The 17,023-nt window shown below is 38.8% G+C and overlaps 1 long non-coding RNA gene across 2 annotated transcripts; it reads right to left on the reverse strand.

Moving 5' to 3' along the window:
- Positions 1–2,008: 2,008 nt before the first annotated feature.
- Positions 2,009–14,352, reverse strand: LOC138405280 (uncharacterized). Of its 2 annotated transcripts, XR_011238983.1 has the most exons (3): positions 10,194–14,352; positions 8,035–8,093; positions 2,009–7,790 (listed from the first exon to the last, which is right to left on the reverse strand). It is a non-coding gene; the product is annotated as an uncharacterized lncRNA (long non-coding RNA). The 2 variants fall into 2 exon arrangements; XR_011238982.1 differs by lacking the exon at positions 10,194–14,352 and having other exon boundaries at positions 8,035–8,400.
- Positions 14,353–17,023: the final 2,671 nt, after the last annotated feature.

Genomic DNA, 17,023 nt, shown 5'->3' on the forward strand with positions numbered 1-17,023 from the left:
TGGAGAAAAATTCATTATTTAATCAACTCCCATGATCCTTTGGGAGTAGTGGAGCCAATCAGAGGAAAACGTTATTTTGTACAAGTTTAAAACTTGTTGTTGTATGTAAAATATTGTTTATAATGTAGTTTGAGTTGTAAAATAGAATTAGGAATAAAATTTAAAATATCTCCTTATTAATTCATTCGTTTATTTAAAAAAAAAAAGTATTCATAAAAGTGATTTGGTTTAGAATCCTCCTTTTCATATTTTTTTATACCATTCATATAATAAGGGGCGCAGAGTCAGGGAGAGAAGCCGGCCGGGCTAAGCCCTCCCCCGCCTGTTCGGGCTGTGAACTCTGCCTCCCCCTATTCCCTCACTTTCATGAGGGAAGAGAGGTGAGGAAAGTGATTTTGTTTAAAAAAATGTCTAACTTTTTTAGGAATTGTTTCAATTGATTTAAATTAAATTGGATAAATAATAGTAATAGTAATGATAATAACAATGATAATAATAATAATAATAATAATAATAATAAATAATGTGCGGGAAGAGGGAAACACTATTTCAATTCTCTGTATTTCCTCTGTAAGTGACAAGTTGACTTGACTTGAAGACTGATAAAGTTGATTCAAGATGTTGAAGCTTGAAAAAACTGTTGTGATCAGTGGTCAATGACCTCCATCTGGTGGACAAAAAAAACCATTGCACCCACCTGATCAAGTCACAATCCCCATGATTCCCACACTCACAAAGCATTAAAAAGCAGTGATTTTGAGTGCAAATCCAATGGAAATGCAGTCAGTGGAAGCCAAAGACTATTGTTAGCCGAAGTCAAGTGTTTTAGTGTTTCATCTTGGACAGGGCCGAGTGGCTGAATGTTTTTTTTTCCAATGAAGCAGCAGCAGAAGCACAACACATATTTCTACTATATTATTATAAATATTATCATTATATAGTATTATTGTTACATACTGTTATTAACAATCACAATAGCATCATGTCATCAGTATACTCACCATAAGTAGTAGTAGTAGTAGTAGTAGAACAAGTATTTCATTTTATTTTTTTATCATTTTATTTCTTCTGCTGTGATTTCCTTTATCAGAGCTGAATTCTGGTCCTCTGCCACCCTGTGTAAATTTAAGGAATCCAGCCATGTGGCTATCTGATGTTTATTATTTATTTTTGGTTGGGAATATAGATTCTTATAATATGTTTCAAAACATGTATGTATCTCTTCTGTCTTATATTTTGGTAGATTTGTAGCTGAGCCCCTATGCCTTTTTAATCTGTAGCCCAGCAATTTTGTAGATTTACTTCCCACGTCATACTATCGCTGTTTCATGTACAACAGCTTTTTTTGAATCTCTTGTCCTGAGATGTCATTTACCTCTGTTCTAACTCTTTTGATATTTTGGTTTATTCGCTCGTCCACATTTTTTTTATGTTCTTTTTCCAATTTTTTAAGCTCTGATTCTAATTTATTGAGTTTTTCCTGTGTTTGCCTTTTCAAGTATGTTGATTTAGCAATTCGTTGTCCTCTAATCACAGCTTTACACGCGTCCCACAGCACCGAGGGAGACACCTCACCATTATCATTCTCCCTCACATATCACTGAATTTCTTTAATAAACTCTTCCTTCATTTGTCCTTTTAATACATTTATATTTAGCCTCCAAAGTGTTGATTTTTGTTCTCTTGACATAGCCAGAGTCATATATACAGGACTATGGTCTGATATGTCTCTCACTCCAATTTCACAATTTTCGATCCTATAACTGTCCTAACTGAACATGAAAAAATTATCTATCCTGGAGTATCTTTGATGTGGTGCTGAGAAAAATGTATAGTCTTCCCTTAGGATTGAATTCTTTCCAAACGTCAATTACTCTTTATGTAAAAAAAAAATGTTTGTACTTATTGCACTTGTAATTTCACATTGTGGCATTTGTATTTACAGTAGGTGGTTACACTTGTGGTGGACATTTATCTTGAGATGTAAAATAAAGAGTTTCTCAGACAGTTGTCTTTAGGTCATTTAATAGAAAGCTCTGCAGAGGGTTTCACACTTAGCATGAAGGCTCAGAGTGGAACAACTCCGAATAGGGAAAGAAGAAGGTTTTATACAGTCAGGTAAACAGGAAACATAAGAGACAACTGTTGTGGCAGAACGCTCATGTGCTAATCACACGACACTCTCTGTGATTCTCAACCTGTGGGAGTATCAGTGTGTGTGTGGTTTCAGCTGGAGGCGTCAGCTGTTCAGATGGAGCCAGTACTCCTTTGCAATGGTTAGTGTGGATCCAGGTGGCTCTCTCAGCACTGCAGTGTGGGTTGTGAGTAGCACCTGGTAGGGGCCTTGCCACCTGAGTGAGCGCCAGTTCTTTCTCCGAAAGTCTTTGACCACCACGAAGTCGCCTGGACGGGGGTCGTGAAGTGGTTCAGTCACTGGATGAGGAAGGGAAGATGTCACCTGTTTCCTGATGTCTGAAAGAGCATTAGTCAGGTTAGAACAATAGGACAACATATCATGCATATCACACAAGTCTGTGGCGGGAAGTGGAGAGGGTGAAAGACCCGCACCAATGTGGGGAGGAGTTGCAAAAAGAATCTCATAAGGTGAAAGGTTAGACCTGGTTCGTTTTCTCATCCTCATATACATCAGCGCCAGAGGCAGGACCTTTGTCCATGTGAGACCTCTGTCTTCACAGCACTTTGCGAGCTTCGTTTTGAGTGTGCATTTTCTCGTTCCAAAGCTCCGCCACTGGCTGGATGATATGCACAGTGTGTTCGCACATCCATTCCTAGATGAGAGCTGAGTTGTTTGACAGCTTTGTCACTTTAGATTCTGCTAGGAATCCCCCATTGTGGAATGATGTCTTGTAACAGTGCTTTGGTGACTACACTTGCAGTTTGTTTTGAAGCAGGAAAGGCTTCAACCCATTTTGACCACATGTTGACCATCACTAAGCAGTGAGATTTACCTTCTAATGGTGAGGCCATGGTGAACAACCAAAAATTACCTGTGCCTGCAGAGAGCACCAAAATCATGAGTGAAACCAAATGCATATCCGGAGTCTTTGTAAACTGTGAGTGTTTTACCAGTAGCCAATTTGCATGCTTTCAGTGAGCACAATGAGTTCTGCTGCCTGGGCTGAGAGGTGATGAGGAAAAGGACCAGAGAAGAGAATGTCACTATCAGAATAGACAGAAAAACCAACAAAGTTAGTACCAGAGACCGGGTTCACGTGAGGCGGACCCATTTACATACAGAATCAAGTCATAGTTCATCAGAAAGGTCAGGTTGTGGTGAACACTGGACTTGTAGTTCAGCAACACAGTTGTGTTCTCCACCCGTCATCTGGAAGCGGGAGAAGCGTGGCTGGATTCAAGGTTGAACAGCGTTTCACTGTGATGTTGGGCATATCAAGAAGAACAGCTAGCAGCAGAAAGATGTGAGGTCTTCTGTTCTGTGAGAATGAGAGACACAGCATGAGTAACAAGAAGTGTCAAGTCAGAGTAGCCTACGATGTCACGTGATGCAAGAACTGCTTTTTCACAGGCGGCCACTGCACACAAGCTTTGTGGAGGGCCAGCTGCCACTGGGTCAAGTTTAGCAGAGAAGTAGGCTCACAGTAGCCTCGACAAAGGCGTCTGAATGTGTAGGCCTTGTTTTCAAAGTTAAAAGCAAACCAGTACTGGCTGTCCTTGTGGACAGGAACGTTTAAAAAAAGCATTGGATAAATCTACAACCGAAAACCACTCTGCATCAGGCGGAATTTGGGAAAGCAACGTGTACGGGTTGGGAACAATGGGTGATCGAGCAATTACAGCGTCATTCACAGCCTTCAAATCCTGCACAAATCACCACTCAATAGGCTGACCTTTATCTCTTGTGGTGTCTGAAATGTCATGTGTTGTGTTCTCTTTAAAGGAAGCTGATCTCTGAGTTTGAGGCCCATAGGTCCTGAGGAATTCAGAGGCCTATAAGTTTAGGTTTTCTGAGAAAAACTGAATGTATACATTAATGCATTAGGTCACGGCTTAAACTGTCACCCTAAATTTGAGCTGGTGCCTTTCCCTCCCTGTTACCAAACAGATGAGGTGGGCTGGATGAAAGCCAGATGTGTTTTCTTTAGATTCACAAAAACAACTCTCCTATATAAACGGGGAGTTGAAGCTGTTAGGGAGAAGAGATTCACATTGGCCCCAGATCTCTCTCCAGGCAGATTGCAGTGCTTGTATTGATGCTGAACTTTTTGTAATAAACCTTTCAAACAATCAAACGGTGTCAATCGGCAATTCCTTCATCATCTTCACATCATCGCTACCCCAATATACAACACTCTGATTTTCTTAACTGGAAACAGTGGAGTATGGACTGGCGAATCAGGGCAGGGGATAATTACACCAGCCTGCAAGAGAGATGCAAAAACAGGGCGTATCCTATCCACAGCTTCCTGTCTGACTGAGTACCATTGTTTACATGGTCGATATTCAGATTTTGGGGTAATTGTAACTGGGTCACAGTTTCTGATGAGGCCCACATCGTATTTGTCCTTTGCCCACAGCATTTCTGGCAAGTCTACAAGCAGGAGAACATCTGATTGGTTTGACAACATGATATGAGAATGGAGATAGTCATCAACCACATACAATGATCGTGTGGCAGGAAAACACGGATTTGGAGAAAATTTGAAACTGAAAGCATTCATGCAAGGTGAATAGATCAGGCATCATGGTTAAATGCCAGTCACTGACTGTCTGAAATGATGGTCCAAGGTCTCTCCACTGGTCATCATGTGATTTATTCATAAAGTGGCTCTGTGTGCACAAAACAGCTGAAAACAGTGGCTTTGCGTGCACAAAAGCATTGGAGATGGCGAGAGAAGCTTAAAATTGCAACTTTAGTTCAGAAGATGAACCTTTCTTCACAAAGTGGCTTGAAGCTTCTTTCGTCATCTCCAGTGCTTTTGTGCAGGCAGAGCCACTGTTTCCAGTTGTTTTGTGCCACACAGAGGCAGTGTCAAATCTAGACCATATCAAGAGTATAAATATGGCAGATATGGCAGGATGAACAGAATGAACAGTATAAATATAAACAGAATTATCAGTGGAATATAATTATGGTACAGAATTACAGTACAAATATAAATGTGATGCTCTCCAAAACAAATCCACCACTATAAACCACCACCACCAAGACTACAAATGACCTGAAACATGCTCCTATCACTATTCTGGAGGAACGATTTGGGCCTCCACACTTGGTGAAACTTTCACTACTGACCATCCCATTCGCTTATAATGGGGAGTGTTTTCCCTGAATATCTCAGGGACCGAAGGTCATAGCTGCCGGGCACTGCCACCAACGGAAAGAGCACCCCTGAAAATGGGGGGGTAGCCAAAGTAATAATAATATAGTAGTAATATGTGTCTGTTGTGCTGCTGCTGCTTCATTCATTTCAGCTTTAAATACCTCGGGGTCCACTTCAGTGAGGACCTCACCTGGACATTAAACACCACACAGCTAGTCATGAAGGCTCAACAGCGGCTGTACTTCCTGAGGAGGCTGAGGAAGTTTGGGATGACTCCTAAGATCCTCAGCAACTTCTACAGCTGCATCATTGAGAGCATATTGACCAGCTGCATCACCGTGTGGTACGACAGCACATCTACTATGGACCGCAAACGCCTGCAGAGAGTGGCGAAGACAGCAGAAAAAATCATCAAGAACTCACTGCCCTCTCTGCAGAGCATTTACCACCGCAGGCAGGGTTCACAGGAGAGCTAGCTCCATTATTAAACTATTTCCAATTGTACTGTTTACATTTACATTGCATACATTTGCACTGCTCAGTTTTGCACAATACTCACCCTATTCACCTCATTACCCTTGTTTTCACCTTACTCTTAAACATGTTTCATATTCTTATTGTATTTGATGTAAATATTGTATTTGAATGTCTATTTTGGTCGGCTGGTATTCCAGAAAGGACAGCACAAGAATTTCAATTCACAGGGGAACGTGTGTGTTCTTGTGTGTATTTGACAGTAAAAATTGTTGAATCTTGAATTGGCAAGAAAACATTCAGCCACTCGGCCCTTTGTGGAAGAGTTTGGACATGGCTACAGACAAATAAACAAGGCAGTGTCCAAGATGAAACACTAAAACACTTGACTACTGCTAACAATAGTCTTTGGTTTCCACTGACTGCATTTCCATTGGATTTGCACTCAAAATCATTGCTTTTTAATGGTTTGTGAGTGTAGGAATAATGGGGATTGTGACTTGATAAGGTGGGTGCAATGGTTTTTTTCGTCCACTAGATGGAGGTCATTGACCACGGATCACAACAGTTTTTCCTAGATTCAACATCTTGAATCAACTTTATCAGTGTTCAAGTCAAGTCAACTTTATGATCAATAATGACATATGTGCAGGAAATACAGAGAATTGAAATAGCGTTTCCCTCTTATCCCCGGTGCAAACAGCATTCAACATGAAATATAAAATATCAAAAATAGAAGTCATTCAAAGATATAAACAGGCAGTGGCAAATGTAGATGATATCAAAGATTCGCAGTTTGGGCCCCTGACCAGCTAGAGCTCTGACATTTTGCACACTGCCTCTCCTCTCACCCCAGAAGGCTCCCTATGTGTTATTAAAGCTCTGGGTGTTGCAGGTCAAAAGATCACATTTTTTCCACCTACCTCCTACCTCAGTTCGAGCCCAAAACCACCCAGGGGCCCCAAGTTTTAAGTAGAGGTTCCCCCTGAGACCCAGGAAGCACAACTACATTCGGGTCGCCGTAGCCGGAAGCTGTTTTTCTAGTGTAAAATACCTGAAAAAGGGTGTATTTGAGTGAACGATAAATGGACACATACTTTTCTCAGATCATGTGTATTATGACTCATTATCAGGATAACCACCTACTGTAAATACAAATGCCACAATGTGTACAATTACTGCTGAATATCTACAGAACTGAAATATTACATACGTCAATAGACTATACTGAAATATTACTATAGACCATGTACATCCAAACAGACATTTAACCTGTCTAATCTGTGACCTAGCACCTGCATTCATTAAACAACTTTGGATACCAGTAATAAAGTAAACATAAGCATGTAAGATAAACAAATACAGCATTTCACAAAATATTCTTTAACTCGGCTTACTTCTAATATACTGATAATATATTGCAACTCACAATTTAGAACAGTACACTCAGTAACGCAATTATTTCTGAAAAAATCAATTTAAAATAGCCTGCTTGCAACAACACTAGTCACATAGTTTTTCCACAGCCACGGTGTACTACTATTCCACAGACAGCGCACAGTTAGCATTGCAGGAGATTGATGTGCCTTATGTTAACTTAATCGTCGTCATGTAATTATCAATATTACTTCACGCTACATGAACAGACCGTATTACAAATTGTTTCCTGAGCACATATACACATTCACCTAACACACTGGTAAATATTAACCATTACTTTGAGGTACTGCGCGTATCGCATTTACAAGGCAAGAAGTGTGCTTTGTGAGGTCCTAGTGACCTTGCCATTTGATCTTTGACAACTGAATTCTATTCAAGTCATCATTGAGGCCAAGTGAATGTTTGTGCCACATGTAATGATATTTCCTTTGTATTCAAAACAATGCAAAGTCAAGTGAGCTTGACCTTTCGACCTTTGACTTACATGATGTAGTTGTTCATGAGATATCGCTTTCACATGAATGGGACAGACAGATGGATGGATAAGCTGAAAACATAATGCCTCTGGCCACACTGAAAGTGAAAATGGTAAAGAAATAAATATAGCAATACATGATAAATAATTTGTTCCATGTTCTTTTAATTTACATGGATGATTTCTTGACAAAACAAGCCAACTCTATAAATGTGAACTGAGTGTCAGAAATTAACACGACATTCATAGCATCTGCAAACAATTTTTCCCCACAAATTGCTGTAACTTTCTGAGAATCTGCATCACAGTATATTGTAAAATATCATGTGTTTCAATACTCACATTATTGATGGAACCTCAGTGATGTCTACTGTCCCTGGCTCAGACACTCTCTCAAGCATCTACAGTACATGTCAAGACAGGTAATGGTAGAATTAAAATGACATTAGATATCTACAATTCAGTTGAACTATTATAGTTTCAGATATTAACCATTTAATTCCGAGTTCAGTCAGGAACCCTTTGTCATGCTTTACCCATTTGTTGCAAATGGGGACACAGTTATGATTGGCGCTGAAGGCTCCATTCTTTGGATGTTCCCTGGTTAGCCGAGCAGTGTGCTGAGATAAAACAGGGGACATATGCAGAGCGCCCAGTGGGCGTAGCAGGCAAGGTACTTTTGTTTAAGAAGATTTAACACAACCGTGTTTGGACTCGGTGCTGTGGTGGCAGTTTCTGTGAAACAAGCACAAAGTCAAACACTTCTTTCTTTAAGTTTAATTCACCATCTGCAGATGGACTCATTAGTACACATCACCTGATTGACATGCACAAATGAGCAAAGAACATAGGAGAATCTGTGTTCTTATAACTCACAGCCCCCTCCCACTAAGCGTGCAAAGGTATATATTACCCTTCTGTATTTTCACTCAGTGGAGGAGACATCCTGTCCTTTTGTTTACATGTTCTGTGGATGACTCCCCCCCCGTGAGATCCCAGTTGTTTGATCCCAATCAGAGATACGAGATACCATAAAGTTGTGGTTTCTCGAGGCCATAAAACTCAAGTCTCTTAAGCCACCACAGTAAACCTTAAAGTTGCCCTTTTAGATGAACAATTTGGTCAACCATTTGGTCAGTCCTCCACATACATGTCTGTTTATGCAATTATACATACACGAATGTAAAATTTCCATTACGGTGCTAAAAGTGTTTGAGCTTCGCAGGGATCAGTGAGGATGAGGTCGTATTTAAAGGGACCGCTTTGGTGAGAGAATGGGCTGTGATTGGTGGGTGACTGACGAGCACCCATAAACCTATCGGTATAGCTGAGCACATGACTCCGTGTCCTGCATGAACTAACACAATGCTTCATTAGTCACAATTCTAGTTCAGGATTTCCACAATGACATTCTAACTTTAAACTTAATTTAAGGTATCTTGAATTGAGGCAAATTAAAGCTGACCTTGAATTATGATCAGTCAGAATCAAATTGTCATATATCACAAATCATAAACTGGATTTATTTTCATAATTAATTATGGATACAATTCCAAGGTATGATGCAGAAATCTGGAATGGACATCTATATCATTGAGCATTGTACAAGAAGACAAGTACATTATTTTTAAATAAACAGCATGGAACATGGACATGTTACTACATGTTCTACTGAATAAGGGATCAGCCACATGCTATCCGTAATACAAACAGCCATCATCAGGGACATAGTCATCAGAGAGATCATAGTTAATAATCATCCCATGGTACTTGTACCGTAGTTCTTTACAAAGTCTACCACCTGCCCCTTGATGATAGTACTCTGAGAGTTTGAGGGCTGATGCCTAAAACTCATGTCCTTGGTTTTTGTCACATTTAGTAGTAAAAATGCAGTCACAACAATACAGATTCGCAATCCACAATGGGACCATGGCTGTTCTCATCCGCATGGAGGAGACTGACTGTCACAGAGTCATCAGCAAATTTGAAAAGTAATCTGTTGTCATGCCAGCTGCAGCAGTCATCAGTATACACATTACAGAGTGAAAAGACACAGGAGAAGACCCTGTGGATGATGACAATGCCTCTTACGTGCATTTGTTTACCCTCACTTTCTGTGTTACTTGTCAGTTGCAGCTCGAGGCATCATGCATGTAACCAATATTATCTTTTCCAGGCACTATACTGGTACTGTAGTACCTACAAGTTACGCACGTTCCATTTTGCCTGGGGACATTTAAAACAAACCAGTCTACAACATAGTAAAAATCACATGAAAATCAACTGCCCTCCTCATCTTTTCATTTTTTTTACCCCCCAATTTTTTAATGTGGATTTAGAATTTGATACTGAGCATAGCCGTGAAATTGGCTCTCCAATAGAAATGGTAAAGGTTGTCAAATTAATGTTACCTACATAAATCCCCACAGATTTCTAAAACATTCTCAGAACACAGTTTACATCACAGTATATTGTAAGGTATCACATTTTTAATTACTCACCTTATTGATGGAACCTCAACCATATTTACTGTCCCTGGCTCAGACTCTCTCTCAACCATCTACAGTAGGTGAAGACAGTAGGTGTTTTCGTTCCCAAAACACAGGCTCTCGTGTGGTTCCAAGAGTCTGTAAGAGTAGAACATGAGGTAGAGCATTCAGCTACCAGGCAGACACCTTCTGTGCATTTAAGGTTAAACTTAAAACATTCCTTTTTGATAAAGCCTGGCTGGATCAGGTGAGTCCTGAACCATCCCTTAAGCTGCTATAGGTCTAGACTGCTGGGGAAACTCCCATCATCCACAGAGCACTTCTCCACTTCTCTCGAAAGTGAAATTATAATAACAGTTAAAAACTTCCGTCATCTCATGTCGTGAAATCACTGGAGCTTTAATTTTCGGTTTCATCGCAAAGGGGCTGCAGATGCTTTTGTGAAAGTTTACATTTTGTACAAAATGTGGAATTCTAAGAAACACAGATGTGATTAAGACATTTCTGGTAACCGTAGGGGTTCAATCTTTTCAGGAAGAATGAATGTGTGTTACGTGGCAAGAATCATTTTACTGATCCAACACAGGTCTTAACTATTTCAGATATTGAGGTCATAAGAAGCCACTGTGTGAGGTTAGGCCTGTTTTATTGGTGCTCCTTGAGGAACTCCTTCATGTAGGTAGCCAGAGAAAAGGACCCCAGCACTCGGTTGTACATCGACCAAATCTATGTCAATATGTAAATGAGAATATTCCCCACGAACCCTCCACCCTGGCGCGATTTCCTTTTTTCCCTCACGAACTTATTTTTTATATTAAAGAATGAACTTTATAACATTATTATTTGACCGACACAGATTACACATCAACAGACGAGCTGACGGCACAAGACCTACGACAGAAATTGACCTTAAGAATAAGTTAGCAGTCTGACATGTGACAGCCATTTGAATCGCAAAGAGAGGAGCGTTAAAGCCTCGGAGTCTGAGCAAGGCAATATCAACCGCCACCACAGAAGTCAGAGCAGTGAGAGGGTTTAAATAAATGTGGGAGTGGCAGTTCTTAAAGCTGCCGTGAGATCATCACACAGTCAGGAGGCCTCGCTCGTGGCCGTCCAGCTGTATCCGGCGGTGTGCCTCGGCTGGCGCCTAGCAGCTGACTTAGAACTGGTGCGGACCAGGGGAATCCGACTGTTTAATTTAACACTTTAATAAATGTCAATAACTATGTTACTGACGTGTCCCTCTCTCTCTTTCTCTCTCTCATTGCAGGTATCTCTGACTCCAGAACTGAAGGAGAACAACTATTATTATTATTATTATCATTATTATTATTAACAACAATACTTAATTAATTATTATATGAATTGTTGCTGCTATCATTAATAATCAATAACTTCTTTACACTGTTATCGTTTACATTTTAACTAGTCAGAGCTGATACCTGACGGTGCTCAAGTGTTCCGGTCTCTCGCCTCCCCCTCCCCACTGTTTCTCTTCTCTCCCCATTTTTCTCTGCTCACCCCAACCAGTAGAGGCAGAAGACCGTCCACATTGAACCTGGTTCTGCTAGAGGTTTCTCCCTGTAAGTGAGGGAGTTTTTACTCTTCACAGTCACCAAAGTGCTTGCTCATTGTGGGAACTGTTACGTTTCTCTATATTAAACAATATTTTAATGTCTTGACCTTCTATGTAAAGCTCCTTGAGATAATGTATATTATCATTTGGCGCTATACAAATAAAATTGAATTGAATTTGTAGCACCGGTATCACCCCACTTACTGCGCCACTGGACCAGTTCTAGGTTCTAAGGAGTGGGAAGCAAGAATAATCACACCAGAGACCGTTGCTCTAAGTACAAAAGGCCGGCAATTTACTGAATGCAAAACACACATATAAAATACAGTACAGAAAACAAAACAAATACCCTGCAGGTTCCTAATACTAAGGCAAGTATAATTGAAAAGAGTATTTCACTCTTTCCTTTCGTTCTTTAGTTCTCCTAGTTTATTTCAGTAAAGCTAATCTAAGTTAAGTTAAACCAGTCTTTTTTCTCCTAGGTTGCATCTATTTTTAGAATTTTTCCTCCTGAGTTAAATCTTTTTTCCCTTTCTTTTAAATGTAAGAGAATACCTTCAGTTACACAATCAAATCAAAGTGGACCACAATCATTTCCAATCACACTCAGAAAATATGAACTCAACATGCAAATAAAAGTATGACACTTTCGAATCGAGTTCAACATGAGTTCAAGTGTTCGGTTCAATGAAAAGTTTCAGTTCGATTTAGTCCGAAAATAATAATAAATCAATCAGTTCAGTTCAAACTAGTTCCTGATACTCCTACCACTCTGGCAGCGAGTCACCATAAGCCGAAGATTTCCTCACTAGCGCGAAGGAGTAGATGAGTTGAAGGTGAAGGTCTGGGTCTGGCTCGCCATCTTGAATCCCGTCTGTGTGTGCTCCGACCCAGCTTCAAACCGAGCAAAAAACCTGACCTGTGTAACAGGTCATAAACACAAATAATCTCTTTTTAAATCCTCAAATCACACAAATAAATGTTTCACAGTTTCTGAGTTGTAACGTTACTGCTACGGTGTTTTTTCGTCTCAAAATGGCAGCGGAGCGGTCTCTTTCAACTCACGGCTCCGTCTCCCACACAAACTATAGCGCATACCTTTCATTTATACAGCTTACAGACACTTTTGTAACATTCACAGTCTTCATAAACCCAAAAAATTTACTGATAAACAGGTTATGACGGAGCATTTCCTTGTGAATAGCTACGTTTTTAGCATTAGCTTTCCGCTAAAAAGGTACAACGCAGCAAAATTGCAAGAAAATAAAAACAAAACTCACCAAAACCAGTGTGACTTAGTTCTCATAAAATCCCCGTCAGTTCCCGACCAGGTAAGTTATATTTTTCAACTGCTAAATCAACTTTTTTCACTCTTTTTCTGCTTATTAATCGCAGCTCGTTTTTCTCCATTTTCTCCTCTGCTCTCTCCCTCAGGTCTCTGCTGCAGCATCACGCAGGCCCTGCGTGTAGTGTCACTAGTCCCTTAAAGGGGCACGCATGAAATTTCTGTCAGCATACTTTTAATCTTAACCAGAAACATGTCACGCTATAATGTGATCCGTATAACGTTATTAAAAATGTATGAAACAACCCACTTGAGAACAAACACAGTTCAGATCTGTTGTTATATAGATAGTATGCTTGAGTGTTGTTATATAGTATTGTTTACAGATGCTATGAATGTTTTGTTAATTTTATGTGTGCATAATATGAAGTGGAAAATATGTTCATGAAAGAAGAAAAAACATATTATTATTTTTGTACAGTTTACTGAATATATTGCGATACTACTGCTCAATTAATTATTGTTATTATTTTCCCATCACCTATTCAATTCAATTCAATTTTATTTGTATAGCGCCAAATGATAATATATATTATCTCAAGGAACTTTACATAGAAGGTCAAGACCTTAAAATCTTGCTTAATATAGAGAAACCTAACAGTTCCCACAATGAGCAAGCACTTTGGCAACTGTGAAGAGTAAAAACTACCTCACTTACAGGGAGACACCTCTAGCAGAACCAGGTTCAATGTGGATGGTCATCTGCCTCTACTGGTTGGGGAGAGCAGAGAAACAGTGGTGAGGGGGAGGCGAGAGAGACCGGAACACTTGAGCAACATCAGGTATCAGCTCTGACTAGTTAAAATTTAAACAATAACAGTGTAAAGAAGTTATTGATTATTAATGATAGCAGCAACAATTCATATAATAATTAATTAAGTATTGTTGTTAATAATAATAATAATAATGATGATAAGTCAGATAATAATAACTCCTTCAGTTCTGGAGTCAGAGATGCCTGCAATGAGAGAGAGAAAGAGAGAGAGGGACATGGGAGAAAAAAGACACATCAATGACATAGTTATTGATATTTATTAAAATAAATAAATGAGTGTGTGTGTGTGTGTCTGTGGGTGGGTTAGGGTTAGGGTTAGGGTTAGGTAAGGGGATAATAGCCAAGCGTGTCCGCGTCCGGCTCCGTGGACACGCTATTTTCCGGGGTGCCAGAGACTCAGGACTTTGGCTACCCCCCCATTTTCAGGGGTGCTCTTTCCGTTGGTGGCAGTGGCCGGCAGCTACGACCTTCGGTCCCTGAGATATTCAGGTAAAAACACTCTCCATTATAAGCGAATGGGACGGTCAGTAGTGAATGTAGCAGCAGTAGCAGCAGTACAACAGACCCATATTACTACTATATTATTATAAATATGATTATTATATAGTGTTATTATAATTACATACACACAGAGAGATCCAAAGTGTGTTGTTATTATTACATTATTACATACTGTTGTTAACAAACACACGACCATCATGTCATCAGTACGGTTACCATTAGTAGTAGTAGTAGAAGTACAAGTATTTCATTCTATTGTTGTATTTCATTCTATTGTTGTATTTCATTCTATTGTTGTATTTCATTCTATTGTTGTATTTCATTCTATTGTTGTATTTCATTCTATTGTCGTATTTCATTTGATTGTATTATGTATTGTATTTTAATGCAATAAAATCGATGTATTCAAGGCGTTGTCCTGTGTAGCAAAATAAAACATGGATTTAAAACATCACACCAAAAAGCAGCAACAGCAGCAGTAACAACAACAACAAATGAAGTGAACAATAAATGAAAATAATAATGATAGGGGACGGTCAGGAGTGAAAAAGTGTGGAAGTCCAAATCGTTCCTCCAGAATAGTGTTAGGAGCACGTTTGTAGTGGTGGATTTTTTTTGGAGAGCATCTCATTTATATGTATACTGTAATTCTGTTCACATTGCCATATTTCTATTGATATTCCACTGATAATTCTGTTTCTATTTATACCGTTCATTTGGTTCATCCCTCCATATCTTAAATATTTATACTCTTGTTATCACCGGGGATAAGAGGGAAACACTATTTCAATTCTCTGTATGTCCTGCACATATGGCATTATTGATCATAAAGTTGACTTGACTTGAACACTGATAAAGTTGATTCAAGATGTTGAAGCTTGAAAAAACTGTTGTGATCAGTGGTCAATGACCTCCATCTGTTGGACAAAAAAAACCATTGCACCCACCTGATCAAGTCACAATCCCCATGTTTCCCATACTCACAAAGCATTAAAAAGCAGTGATTTTGAGTGCAAATCCAATGGAAATGCAGTCAGTGGAAGCCAAAGACTATTGTTAGCCGAAGTCAAGTGTTTTAGTGTTTCATCTTGGACAGGGCCGAGTGGCTGAATGTTTTTTTTCCAATGAAGCAGCAGCAGAAGCACAACACATATTTCTACTATATTATTATAAATATTATCATTATATAGTATTATTGTTACATACTGTTATTAACAATCACAATAGCATCATGTCATCAGTATACTCACCATAAGTAGTAGTAGTAGTAGAACAAGTATTTCATTTTATTGTGGTATTTCATTCTATTGTGTTTTGTAATGTATTTTGGGGGGAAGTCTTGCTCACACGTGTTCCTATTTATCGTGGTTAAAACAAAACGTCTGAGAATCTCAGTGTATTTACCATTTTTTGGTTAATTAGTGGATAAAATATATTTGTAAAGTTTAATTCTCATTGTTTGAGAGTGGGATGTGTATTTTAAGGAGAAAAAATTATTTTAAAGTTGTAAAAAATTCATAAGTAATTGAAATTTCTGAGTATGTTTGAAAATATTTTTTTTTAATTTTAGGGAAATCCTTATTGGGATAGTAATTTGTTTATGATTCCAACTTTTTTTGAGGATTGGTGGTTGATATAAGGGAAATGAATGGAGAAAAATTCATTATTTAATCAACTCCCATGATCCTTTGGGAGTAGTGGAGCCAATCAGAGGAAAACGTTATTTTGTACAAGTTTAAAACTTGTTGTTGTATGTAAAATATTGTTTATAATGTAGTTTGAGTTGTAAAATAGAATTAGGAATAAAATTTAAAATATCTCCTTATTAATTCATTCGTTTATTTAAAAAAAAAAAGTATTCATAAAAGTGATTTGGTTTAGAATCCTCCTTTTCATATTTTTTTATACCATTCATATAATAAGGGGCGCAGAGTCAGGGAGAGAAGCCGGCCGGGCTAAGCCCTCCCCCGCCTGTTCGGGCTGTGAACTCTGCCTCCCCCTATTCCCTCACTTTCATGAGGGAAGAGAGGTGAGGAAAGTGATTTTGTTTAAAAAAATGTCTAACTTTTTTAGGAATTGTTTCAATTGATTTAAATTAAATTGGATAAATAATAGTAATAGTAATGATAATAACAATGATAATAATAATAATAATAATAATAAATAATGTGCGGGAAGAGGGAAACACTATTTCAATTCTCTGTATTTCCTCTGTAAGTGACAAGTTGACTTGACTTGAAGACTGATAAAGTAGATTCAAGATGTTGAAGCTTGAAAAAACTGTTGTGATCAGTGGTCAATGACCTCCATCTGTTGGACAAAAAAAACCATTGCACCCACCTGATCAAGTCACAATCCCCATGTTTCCCATACTCACAAAGCATTAAAAAGCAGTGATTTTGAGTGCAAATCCAATGGAAATGCAGTCAGTGGAAGCCAAAGACTATTGTTAGCCGAAGTCAAGTGTTTTAGTGTTTCATCTTGGACAGGGCCGAGTGGCTGAATGTTTTTTTTCCAATGAAGCAGCAGCAGAAGCACAACACATATTTCTACTATATTATTATAAATATTATCATTATATAGTATTATTGTTACATACTGTTATTAACAATCACAATAGCATCATGTCATCAGTATACTCACCA

The sequence above is a fragment of the Paralichthys olivaceus genome, chromosome 17 (genome assembly GCF_024713975.1).
Source record: "Paralichthys olivaceus isolate ysfri-2021 chromosome 17, ASM2471397v2, whole genome shotgun sequence".
Taxonomy (NCBI): Eukaryota; Metazoa; Chordata; class Actinopteri; order Pleuronectiformes; family Paralichthyidae; genus Paralichthys; species Paralichthys olivaceus.